The sequence below is a fragment of the Triticum urartu genome, chromosome 3 (assembly GCF_003073215.2).
Source record: "Triticum urartu cultivar G1812 chromosome 3, Tu2.1, whole genome shotgun sequence".
Taxonomy (NCBI): Eukaryota; Viridiplantae; Streptophyta; class Magnoliopsida; order Poales; family Poaceae; genus Triticum; species Triticum urartu.
In genome coordinates, this window is record NC_053024.1 from 518,843 (window position 1) to 530,523 (window position 11,681).

General features: G+C 46.0%; 1 pseudogene; it reads left to right on the plus strand.

The window, feature by feature from the left end:
* The first annotated feature begins 2,004 nt into the window (after positions 1-2,004).
* LOC125549711 lies at positions 2,005-2,143 on the plus strand (annotated as a pseudogene).
* Positions 2,144-11,681: the final 9,538 nt, after the last annotated feature.

An 11,681-nucleotide genomic window follows, 5' to 3' on the forward strand; every position in this document is an offset into this window, starting at 1 on the left:
AGAAATATTATGATTACATATGTATATCCGGTATGTATATACCAATGGTGTACCTACTCGAAATCATTGGCACATGCCCGAGGTATCAAATACCTACCAATGAGACGCAATGTATATACCCAAAAATATCATGAGTATGGAGATACCTCATAATAAATTTGCCATGCATGTCGCAAGAATTTGTCCTAGGTATCATACTCGGTACTTGTATACTCAAAATAAATATGATATACCCCAAGATGATAATAAATAGGACGTACCAAAAATAAATATGATATACCCACAATATTATATTCAGAATTTATATAATCATGATTTGTATCACACTCCTACTATAATATACCCAATGTGTCGTATACCTAATTAAAAAAAAACTACGTCCCACATAAGAGTACAACATACCTTTTATTAACATACGTATGAAAAAAATATCTCTGTATACCTATACAAATTATGACACATTAATTTTGATTTGTCTCTCTCCTATTTCTATTAATATATCTCAAATATGCACCATTACCATGTGTGGCATTCTCTTTCCTATTTAATACCACTACATAATTGTTATCATGCATGTTTCTCTCACTGCCTTAATTACGTTTCCAATTAGCGATTCTATCATAATTATTTTCAAATCAGTCATCACAACAACACACATCTAAATGCAATCGAGTGGTGCAAAGTCAAGGAGCATGGGCACCTAGGTGTCCCAAAGTGTCGTCCTATATATATATATATATAATATATATATATATAATATATAGTTTCTATTTATACACAAACTATTTCATGCAATAAAGAAACAAATACACCCAATTCTCATCTCATGAAACACGAACATCATGGCATTTATTTTCATCCAAATTATTCATCGGCACATCATGCATGCATTATATATACTTGAAAATTAAGCTATATAATTAGATTAGATAGGAGGCGATGGTGCAAGGATCGTCGCCGGCGCTGGGTCCAGGGGAGAAATCTTGGGACAGTCAGCCTTGCACTCATCAACTGAGTTGTAGCACTTATCATTTACTAAACAACAGTAGAAGCAAGTCGGTGGGTGGTCTATGCACGCATTAAGAACGCACAGTCCATTTACATGGATCTTAACCCTTTCCACCTCTTCCAATATTCTTGCTGTGGAACAGAAAATATATTAATAATCATATTAGTCTCTTCTCTGTTTAGAAACAAAGTATATAGTTGATAATGTTAAAAATAATATTGTGCAGGTTATTAGTGTGGCCTTGAGGCACACGGTAGGGTAGTTAGGAGGTTATTCATTCTATGTTTATCTCTCTCTTATCTCCTAAACCCTCCTGTAATATCTCTGGTGGTTAGCCTCGACGCTGCCGCATCCTGTACCGAACCCCCCTCAATCAATATATACATCGCGGGTCTCCATGTATGGAGATTGAGACGCTTCACAATTTCCACATGGTATACAGAGCAGGCCTCTTCCACGACATCTAGCTCATCTTCCTCCATCCGTTTCCTTCCCAGAATCATCACGCCGCAATCATGTCCACCTCCTCCGCAGTCCCCTCCTCTGGCCTCAACTACAACACCTCAGTACCCCTCAGCCGGACGAACTATGTTCTCTGGCGAGCCCAAGCACGATCCCAGATATTGGGCGCCGGCTTGTTTGGCTACATAGATCGGACTATAAAGGAGCCTCCAAAAACAATCATCAGCAAAGATAAAGATGGCAAAGATCAGGTAGTTCCCAACCCTGCTCATAATCCTTGGCTTGTTCAAGATCAGCAAATAGTAGCATATCTTCTCCGAAATCTGTCAAAAGAGGTACTCGTTCAAGTAGCCTCGCTTGAATCATCACATGCAATTTGGACCGCGCTAGCAAATATGTTTTCTGCGGTCTCTCTGTCTCGTGTCAATAACATCAGATCGGCCCTCACAAATGCCCAGAAGGGGTCACAGTCGGCCTCCACCTTCTTCGGGCAGATGCGTGCCCTCTCTGACGAGCTTGCGGCGGCAGGCAAACCGATCGGGGAGGACGAGCTTATCTCTTTCATCGTCGTTGGGCTTGATATGGAGTATCAGCCCATCATCTCTGCACTCGACGTCCGCACCGAGCCCATCACCGTCGATGCACTCTTCTCGATGGTGGCAAACTTCGATCAACGCGCTGAGATGTTCAGCAGCGCTGGTGGCTTCAAATCATCAGCGAACGCCACTTCTAGAGGTCGATCGAGTGGCGGCAGAGGCGGCTACCGCAACCAGAAGCAAGGTGGTCGCGGCGGCGGCTACTCTGGTGGTGGGGGCCAAAACGCTAGCAGCGGCTATCCTGGCACGGGTAGCGGCGGCGGCTACAACAACCACGGTGGCGGCGGCTACAACAACCATGGCAACGGCGGCGGCCAAGGCAGCGGCCATCGTGGCGGTGGTGGCGGGGGCTACTACAACAACAATGGCCCCCCACGCCACTACTACAACAACAACCAAGGGGGCCGCTTCGTCGGGTATGAGGAGTATGAAAACAAATGCCAGATCTGCAAGAAAACTAACCATATTGCCAAAGAATGTAAATGGTGCTATGCAGAGGATAACTCCAGGAAAAGGCGCGTTGCAGCTGCGGCCGATGCTTCATACGGATTTGATTCGAACTGGTATCTTGACTCTGGCTCGAATGAGAACATCACCTCCGAGCTTGAGAAGATGACCATCCATGAGAAGTATCACGGCCAAGATCACGTCCACACCGCTGAAAACGGTCCAGGTATGATGATTAGTCATGTTGGAGAGTCTATTATTAAAACCCCAAACCGTGATATTCTTGTAGATGATGTACTTCACATTCCAAATGCATCTAAAAATCTTTTGTCCGTACATCGCATCACTCTTGACAATGGTGTTTTCATCGAGTTTCATCCCTTCTTCTTTTTGATCAAGGATCAGGTCACGAGGAGGGTGCTTTATCGCGGTAGATGTGTGCAAGGCCTCTACCCATTGATCCCCAAAATTTCCAAGTTCAATAAGCAAGCCTATGGAGTCTTCAAAGTGTCTTCCGAACGATGGCATAATCATTTAGGCCACCCATCTTTTTCCATTGTTTATCAGATTCTTAGCAAAAATAAGCTCGCTTTTGTTGATGAGCATGATCGTGAAACTATTTGTGACTCTTGCCAAAGAGCAAAAAGTCACCAGTTACCATATCCTATATCTACACGTGTGTCCACAAAACCTTTGCAACTTGTGTTTTCAGACGTTTGGGGACCGGCTCCCTCCTCTGTTGGACGCCATACCTATTACGTGAGCTTCATTGATGATTTTAGCAAGTATACTTGGATATACCTCCTTAAAAAACGCTCCGGTGTTTTCCAAGTTTTCCTTAACTTTCAGGCATTGGTAGAACGACAATTTGATTGCAAAATACTTGCTATGCAGTCAGACTGGGGTGGTGAGTACGAAAAACTCAACTCCTTCTTCCAACGTATAGGAATCTCTCATCATGTTTCTTGCCCTCACGCTCACCAACAAAACGGTTCAGCAGAGCGCAAGCATAGGCACATTGTTGATATTGGCATCTTCGGTCGACACAATGTGTGTTTACAGGCTACAGTGCACAACACAAAGGCGTCAAGTGTCTTGATGTAGCCACAGGACATGTGTATATCTCTCGAGATGTCGTCTTCGATGAAACAGTTTTTCCCTTTGCCAAACTCCACCCAAATGCCGGCGCATTGCTCCGCAAAGAAATTCTTCTCTTGCCCTCATCCTTATCCGGCATTGATCATGGGGGAGAAAATAATAGTACTAATCAACTTGCATCTAATCATCAAATTATGCTTGAGATTACTGTTGCAGAAATCAGTCCAAATGGTGAAAATCCGAGGCAAAACGGGCAAGATTTCATGTGTTCCCCAGCTGGAGACACCGACGCGCATCAAGGAGGATCTGCCTCGGGATCCCCACGACAGGAGGCAGCATCCTCTCCGGGATCCGAACGGACAGGACGGGCAGCACCTGGTTGCGCCCCGGGCCTCGAGCGTGTGAGCGGTCGCGAAAGCGACGTCGCTGCCCCGCACCAATCGGCAGATGACGCGTGGCGAGAGGACACTTGCGCAGCCGGGCCTCGCTCGCCTGATTGGCCCGCGCCGGATTCGCCGAGGCCCGCCACTTCCGACCGGCTGGACTCGCCCGGGCCCGCCACCTCGCCTTGGTCGCGGTCGCCAGCAGCAGCGACAGAATCCCCCTCGGGATCTGGCTCGCCAGCGCCTGGCGCAGATGGTGGATCTCATGTGGCTCCGCCTCCTGTGGCTTCTCCTGTGGCGCTGCGCACAAGGCTACAGAAGGGAGTAACTACTCGTTTAAATTACAAAAATTTCTCTAAGATTGGTATGTCTTGTACAACTGGCGAGCCTAACAGTTTAGTAACAACACTTGATGATCCAAGGTGGAAGGCAGCCATGGAAGATGAAATCATGGCATTGCGAAAAAATAAAACGTGGCACCTAGTGCCCCCACGACTAGGCAGAAATCTGATTGATTGTAAGTGGGTCTACAGAATCAAGAAAAAATCTAATGGTACCATAGATAGATACAAGGCAAGACTTGTAGCAAAGGGATTCAAGCAAAGGTATGGCATAGATTATGAGGATACGTTTAGTCCTGTTTTTAAAGCTGCAACAATCCGTCTTGTATTATCAATAGCTGTGTCCAGGGGATGGAGTCTGAGACAGCTAGATGTTCAGAACGCGTTTCTTCATGGTGTTCTGGAAGAGGAAGTGTACATGGAACAACCTCCTGGGTTTGAGGATAAAAGTGCACCTTCATATGTCTGCAAGCTTGATAAAGCCCTGTATGGTTTGAAACAGGCACCCAGAGCATGGTATTCACGGTTAAGTATGAAACTTCAGTCACTTGGCTTTGTTCCATCAAAGTCTGACACATCTCTGTTCATTTATAACAAGCATAGAACATCCATATTTGTTTTGATATATGTTGATGATATCATTGTCACTAGTTCTTCTGATGGAGCTGTGACAGCACTGCTTAAGGATTTAGGCTCTGAGTTTGCTCTCAAGGATTTGGGAGATCTGCATTTCTTCTTGGGTATTGAAGTCAAGAAACATAGCAATGGTATTCATCTATCTCAAGCCAAGTATGCCACAGAACTGCTAAGTAGGATTGGTATGCAGAATTGTAAATCTTCACCAACACCCTTGTCTAGTTCAGAACCCTTGTCCTTGACAGAAGGAGAACCATTGCATCAAGAGGACATCACTGGTTACAGAAGTCTAGTTGGTGGACTTCAGTACTTGACTCTTACTCGACCTGACATCTCTTTTGTAGTTAATAAGGTGTGTCAGTATCTTCATGCACCCACCACAGCACACTGGACAGCTGCAAAATGAATTCTCATGTATATAAGCAACACTATACACTTGGGTCTCACACTCAGCAAGTCATCTTCCACATTTGTTAGTGCATTCTCAGATGCAGACTGGGCTGGTTGCTTGGATGATAGAAGGTCAACAGGTGGTTTTGCCATTTTCTATGGATCTAACTTAATATCATGGTGTGCAAGAAAGCAAGCCACTGTTTCCAGGTCAAGTACAGAAGCAGAATATAAAGCACTAGCAAATGCAACAGCAGAAATCATTTGGGTTCAATCCATGCTCAGAGAACTTGGAGTAATTCAGACTCAGCCGCCGTGTTTATGGTGTGATAATCTTGGTGCTACATACTTGTCTGCGAATCCAGTCTTCCATGCCAGAACAAAGCACATTGAAATAGATATTCATTTTGTGAGAGAACGTGTTACCAATAAACAGCTTGAGATCAAGATTTATACCATCCAAAAATCAGCTTGCAGATGGATTCACTAAAGGTTTGGCAGTCAATAGTTTTGAAGAGTTTAAACGTAATCTCAACTTGTCATAGTTGTGATTATGGGAGAGTGTTAAACATAATATTGTGCAGGTTATTAGCGTGGCCTTGAGGCACACGGTAGGGTAGTTAGGAGGTTATTCATTCTATGTTTATCTCTCTCTTATCTCCTAAACCCTCCTATAATATCTCTGGTGGTTAGCCTCGACGCTGCCGCATCCTGTACCGAACCCCCCTCAATCAATATAGACATCGTGGGTCTTCATGTATGAAGATTGAGACGCTTCACAATTTCCACAGATGAACAAACAAACAAATAGGCAATCACTCAGAAAAGACGTAAACGCTTGTCGGTAAATATAATAGAAATCAACTTACAGTGCACATGGGTCGTAGTGAAGCACGTGACAAGAAGCACCGACAGTATGATTGGTGCAAGGGAACGGTTCCTATACAGCTTGTCCATGGAGAAATTGTTTGCCCCTCGATCGTCTATAGCAGTAGCAGAGTAGGTTTTCTGAGAAACGATGACAGGTATCTTTGTTCGGGTGTACGTGTACTATTTATATATATATGCCCAATAATCAACATGAGGTAAAGGGCAAGGAATCACGGTTGTTTCTTTTTTTGCATGCAAAGATAACATCCCAGCTAATCTTTGTATTTATGTGATACGATTCGATATTCGTTGCAATCTCTACTCCGATTGGATACTCCTAATAACACAATCAATCCAAGGAGCACCCCCACCGATTTTTCCCTAGCATAATCCCACCAGCCTGATTTACGTCGGCGCGGACACAAGACGGACACCCACGCGCTCGCCCACTTTCCTCACCGGGCCCGCTGGTCGGTGGCACATTGCATTCACACACTCGCCCGCCTGCTACGTCGCCGATGCGGCCGGCCATTTTTTTAGATTTAAAATGAATACATAGATAGTTTTAGCGTACACAGATAAAAGAAAAAGACCACTACTCGTCGCTTTCTGACTCCGACTCGGTAATGTCCTCCTCCGACGTCTGGATGTAGGCGTCAGCAAACTGCTCGTCTTCAAAGTTCCAACCCGAGGTTTCTCGTAGCTTCAGTTTCAATTGAGCTGCCCGCTTCCGCGAACGCTTGCCCTCCCGACAGGCGCCTCGCTCCCTCCTCCTCGCGTCCCTCTCCAACCTTAATTGCCTGTAGAACTGGCGCTCGTCGACGATTTCTTGCGGGAAGCCTCCGCGCCACGCCACCATGGCTTCCACGTCCTTCTCTGCGATGGCGAGGCGACGCTGTCGCCTCCGATGGACACGACGATCCTCGTCGGTGAAAAGCCGCGGGAGAGGCGCCAGATCCTGCGCCTGCTGGCTCGACACGGTGGGAAAATTCATATCCCGACGAGGCCTCCGGAGGCGCCACGCCGCCGCGTCGTGCACGCGGGCCGCCTCCTCTGCGGTGTCGAAGGTGCCAAGGATGAGACGCTTCTCGCGAAAGTAGATCTCGGAGGAGAAGGAGCCGGAGCGGAGCTCGCGGACTCCGCGATAATCCGAAGCGCCCAGGCGGCGGATCGACATGGTGGCGCAGAGGCGGCGAGAGTGGGCGGCGGACAGAGTATGGAGGGAGCGCCTTCTTTATAATGAGGGCATGACGCGGCGCGCGCGCGCGAACCTTTCCCGCGCGCTGGAGCGCCAAAACCAGCGCGCGCTAGGCCGTTTTCCACCGCGCGCGCGAACATTCCCCACGCGCTGGAGAGCCAAAATCAAGGCGACGACATGATCTAAAACGCGCGCGGCCATGAAATGGGTCAGCCCGTTGGGTGCACTGCCGACCCAGAACTAAAAGAGGGCGGACGGCGGGCGGCCGGCCGATCCAAACGGACAAAAAGCGGACAAAAACACCGTCCGTTTGGGTCGGCCCGTTGGAGTTGCTCTAAACCTACGTAGACCAACAAAAGACATACTCCCTCCGTTCCATAATATAAAAACGTTTTTGACACTACAATACTGTAAAAAAACGCTCTTATATTAGGGACAAAGGGAGTAGTTCGGACATAATCAACATAATTCACATCGTAGTAGTCGTTGGACAACAACAGAAAAAACAAGTTTTCATCGACGGGCAGTACTAAACATAAAAAAATTTAGATAAAACAAAGAAACGAAGAAGGGCAGAAAACAAAATTACCATTTCCTAGCCAGCCGGTCGGCCTTCGCCTTGCCCTATGCCTATGCCGTTGCCTCTTGTTCCGACTGCTCGATGGCGAGCCGGAGCGTTTTTGCGGCGGAGCGTCTTCTCCGGATCCACTTATTCCCGGCCCACACCTCCCTCGCTGTCTCCCTCGCCGCCTCGGATTCATGTGTCCCCATCCGCGGCGGTGTCGGCAAGTGCACGAGTACCTACCGATGGCCGGGGACGCCCTCCGGAGCTGGTAGAGCATGCGGAGAGGGGCGGCGTACCTGCAGGGGGGGGGGGGACGGTCAGAGCTGGGCGCTGGACGCGAGGGGGCGAAGATGTCACCCACACCGCGTTGCTAGGCGATAAGGGCTGATGTGGAACCCGAGCTTCCGCTGCCGCTGCCCCAGTCTAGCCGTGATCCCCACAGTGGGATGTGGAGGGCGATCTCCTCTACGTTGCCAAGCTTAGCATTGCTCGTTCGGATGTGGGATATATGTGGCGGGATCTTCCACTGGAGACCGTGCTACTGCCGTCGCTCGCCATAGATCAGAAGAAGGGGAACGAGGAGAGGAGGAGAGGAAGAGAGAGTGGAGTGTACTGTGTCGACTTCAGTCTAGGGTTCGTCTGAATGTGAGATATATGTGGGATCCGGGTTGGCTAGGATGGGCACGTCCAAAGTGATGGACACGCCCAGGCGCTTCCTGGCCTCCCCAAACCCGCACCAGATTTGGTCTGGTTTTGAGTGGTGCCGGTCAGCTCGGATGAGTTTGGAAAATCTGATTAGATCATGTTTTTGGTACCGGACAGTCTGTCCGGTGGGTTTGAGAAGCCAACTATAGATGCTTGTGTTTTGCGGCGCTTTGGTGATGAAGGCGGAGGTGGAGTTGGAGGCGAATCTGTTTCAAAACACAACATCCAGCTCTCTCTCAGGAAAGGGAAAAAGGAGAGTACTTGATTAATAATCAGCTAAACGTCTTTTTCGACGGCGGGGGACACATATCGCGATCGCATCTCCTGCACATCCCATCGTCATGTGGCATGTGGCCCATTTGTCCATATATATCCATCATCCCTCCAACCAATCACATGCGAGGTGCAATCATGCATGCCAGATACCACATTGCTATTGGCTTTTTTCTGACAAAAAGATTGATATCTTGCTACTATTATTATTGTACGAAAAGATGGGACCAAGATCATGAGTGACACCTGTTGATTAGCTACACCGCCCTGTACTTGTAAAACTAAAACATTTCGTAGCTAGCGAGCCGACAGGCATCTATGTTCTACATGTGTTTTGTATTGCGTATGAACGTGACCGATCTTGTTCTTTTGAGTAGTCCATCGGCCGACCGTGGCATGTTCATTCAGGTGTACGCACGCACGCTGTTTTCTGTATATATGAATATAAAGATGAGTGCTTTCTTCAAGACATGTTTCGGCAGGCATGTTGAAGGTAGTATCTTCATGCAGTGCAAGCAGAATTAGCATGTTGAGACTTGAACGGACGGACATATGTTGGCCAGTTGATCTGTCAAGCTCCTGCATGTTACGTGTCCCCTAACAGTCGTTATCCATCTCGTTGTCAGTTACGATGCATTCGGCCTCTACACGTCAGACGTGTGCATGGGGATGAGATCAGACCAGATCAGCCTCCTCTCTTCTCACATCTCACAAAAAAAATGATACAATGAAGATGAAGCAATAGCTCACTGCCAGGGCCGGCCCTGTGTTTTGGGAGGCCCTAGGCGAACTCGACGACATGGGCCCCTATGTCGTAAGATCATATATATATATATATGTGTGTGTATATATATATATATGTATATATATATATATATATATATATATATATATATATATATATATATATATATATATATATATATATATATATTGGACAATAATGAGAGTAATCTTTCAACCACACATCTTTAGTTTGAAATTTGACTATTATAATTATTGGACAATGCCATATTACGACAGAAATACTCAGAAGATAGCAAAACAAAACTAAAATGACATGATTACCTCAAAAAAGAAACAAATTCGACTCACTCCATCGACAACAATAATACTCCATTGCTTCAAAAAAGGTTTCTTCGGGCGTTTCTTGATGCAAAGTCATTAAGGGCACTATTAAGATTAACATCAGATGAGTTATCATCCGAAAAAGCTTCTTAGGCAACGTAGCATGTTGTGTCTTAAAATTATAAAAGTAAAGAGTATACAAAGAATTAGAAATTTATAGATCGGATGGAGAGCGCGGCCGCCAGGTCGGGCAGCGAGGTGACCCCGCCGAGGTTGTGCATGGCCGTCGGGATGCCGAGCTTGATGGCGCAGCGGAGCCCCATGGAGGTGAGGTAGTAGAGGGTGTGGCGCCACAGGTCGGCCTGAGCCTGCAGCAGCTCGGCATCAGTGGGAACCTCGATCGCCGGTGCCTGGGCCGCCATTGTTCTTGGTGCCTCGGATCGATCACTGGCTGTTTGTTCTCTGCTCAGCTTGACGTAATCTGATGTCCGTACTATATGATACGAACGAGAGCGGGCTTTAAATAGACCGTGCCATGGCTTAAATTGATAGTAGCATTATTTTACTTAATTGGCGTCACCCTCGCGTGGAGCGCGAGGTTGTATTTTTTTGGGTCTCTGCTCAGCTACTATGCGACCTGACTGGCTTGCCAGTCGCCACAGGTTAGCTTCTATACTGTTGGCATATATTAGCTTTATTTACTTAATTAAAATATTAATTAGCGTCACTCTCCCGTGGAACGCGAGGTGGATTTTTTTTCAGATATAAAGGCGTCAGGTCGTTCGGCAGTTATCTTCCAATTCTACCACATATCATTGATTGCCACCAAAATAATTAGCCACACACATTTTTGAGATTTCAATACAGCTAATCTACATAGTCATAATAATGTTTAGGGCCACTTTGATTCATAGCATTGTAAAAACACAGAAATAGGAAAAACACATATATAGTTGGAAACACAAATGATTCTATAAGAAAAAATCCTATGGAATTCAAGCCTCCAAATCAAATGATCAGCAAAAATCCGGAGAGGTTCTAGTCCTTCAAAATTCCTATGAAAAATCCTTTGAATTAGCGAGGCGCCTATTCGATCGACACATTGTTTGGTTACCGGGAAAACATTCATGTCCTAGGCCCTAGGTAATATGGCAAAAGTTGAGAAAATATATGGGCACTTATTAGCTTAGGTCGTTCCTGAATGTCTAAAATTGACTTGAACCAAAATCCCAGTGGTACCCACTTGAATTCCGTCGAGATCCAAACCAAACCAATGGCCAAGATAGATAGGAATCCGAGCATAGGCTTAAAAATCTCACTCTCGAAAATGTTATGCAGCTTTTAATTTAACTAGCACAACATTTGTAAGGGACTCTCTTCAATATTTTCTAATTCATTAGATCCATGATACAAAATAGTCGTGTCTTTGTGTAAAAGTACCGGATTCTACATGGACTTTTGGTTACCCTTGTGCCATTATGTCAATATTTACAATTAAATTAATGTCTAAATATGCCATGAGTTTACCAGTTAATAGCTTATTAGTACATGTAGTTGGCAAGTCATTTATGCATAGCATCGGCAAATTTGAATAACTACTCCATTATATTGGTGGTTTATATGTGGGATAGGGATATTTA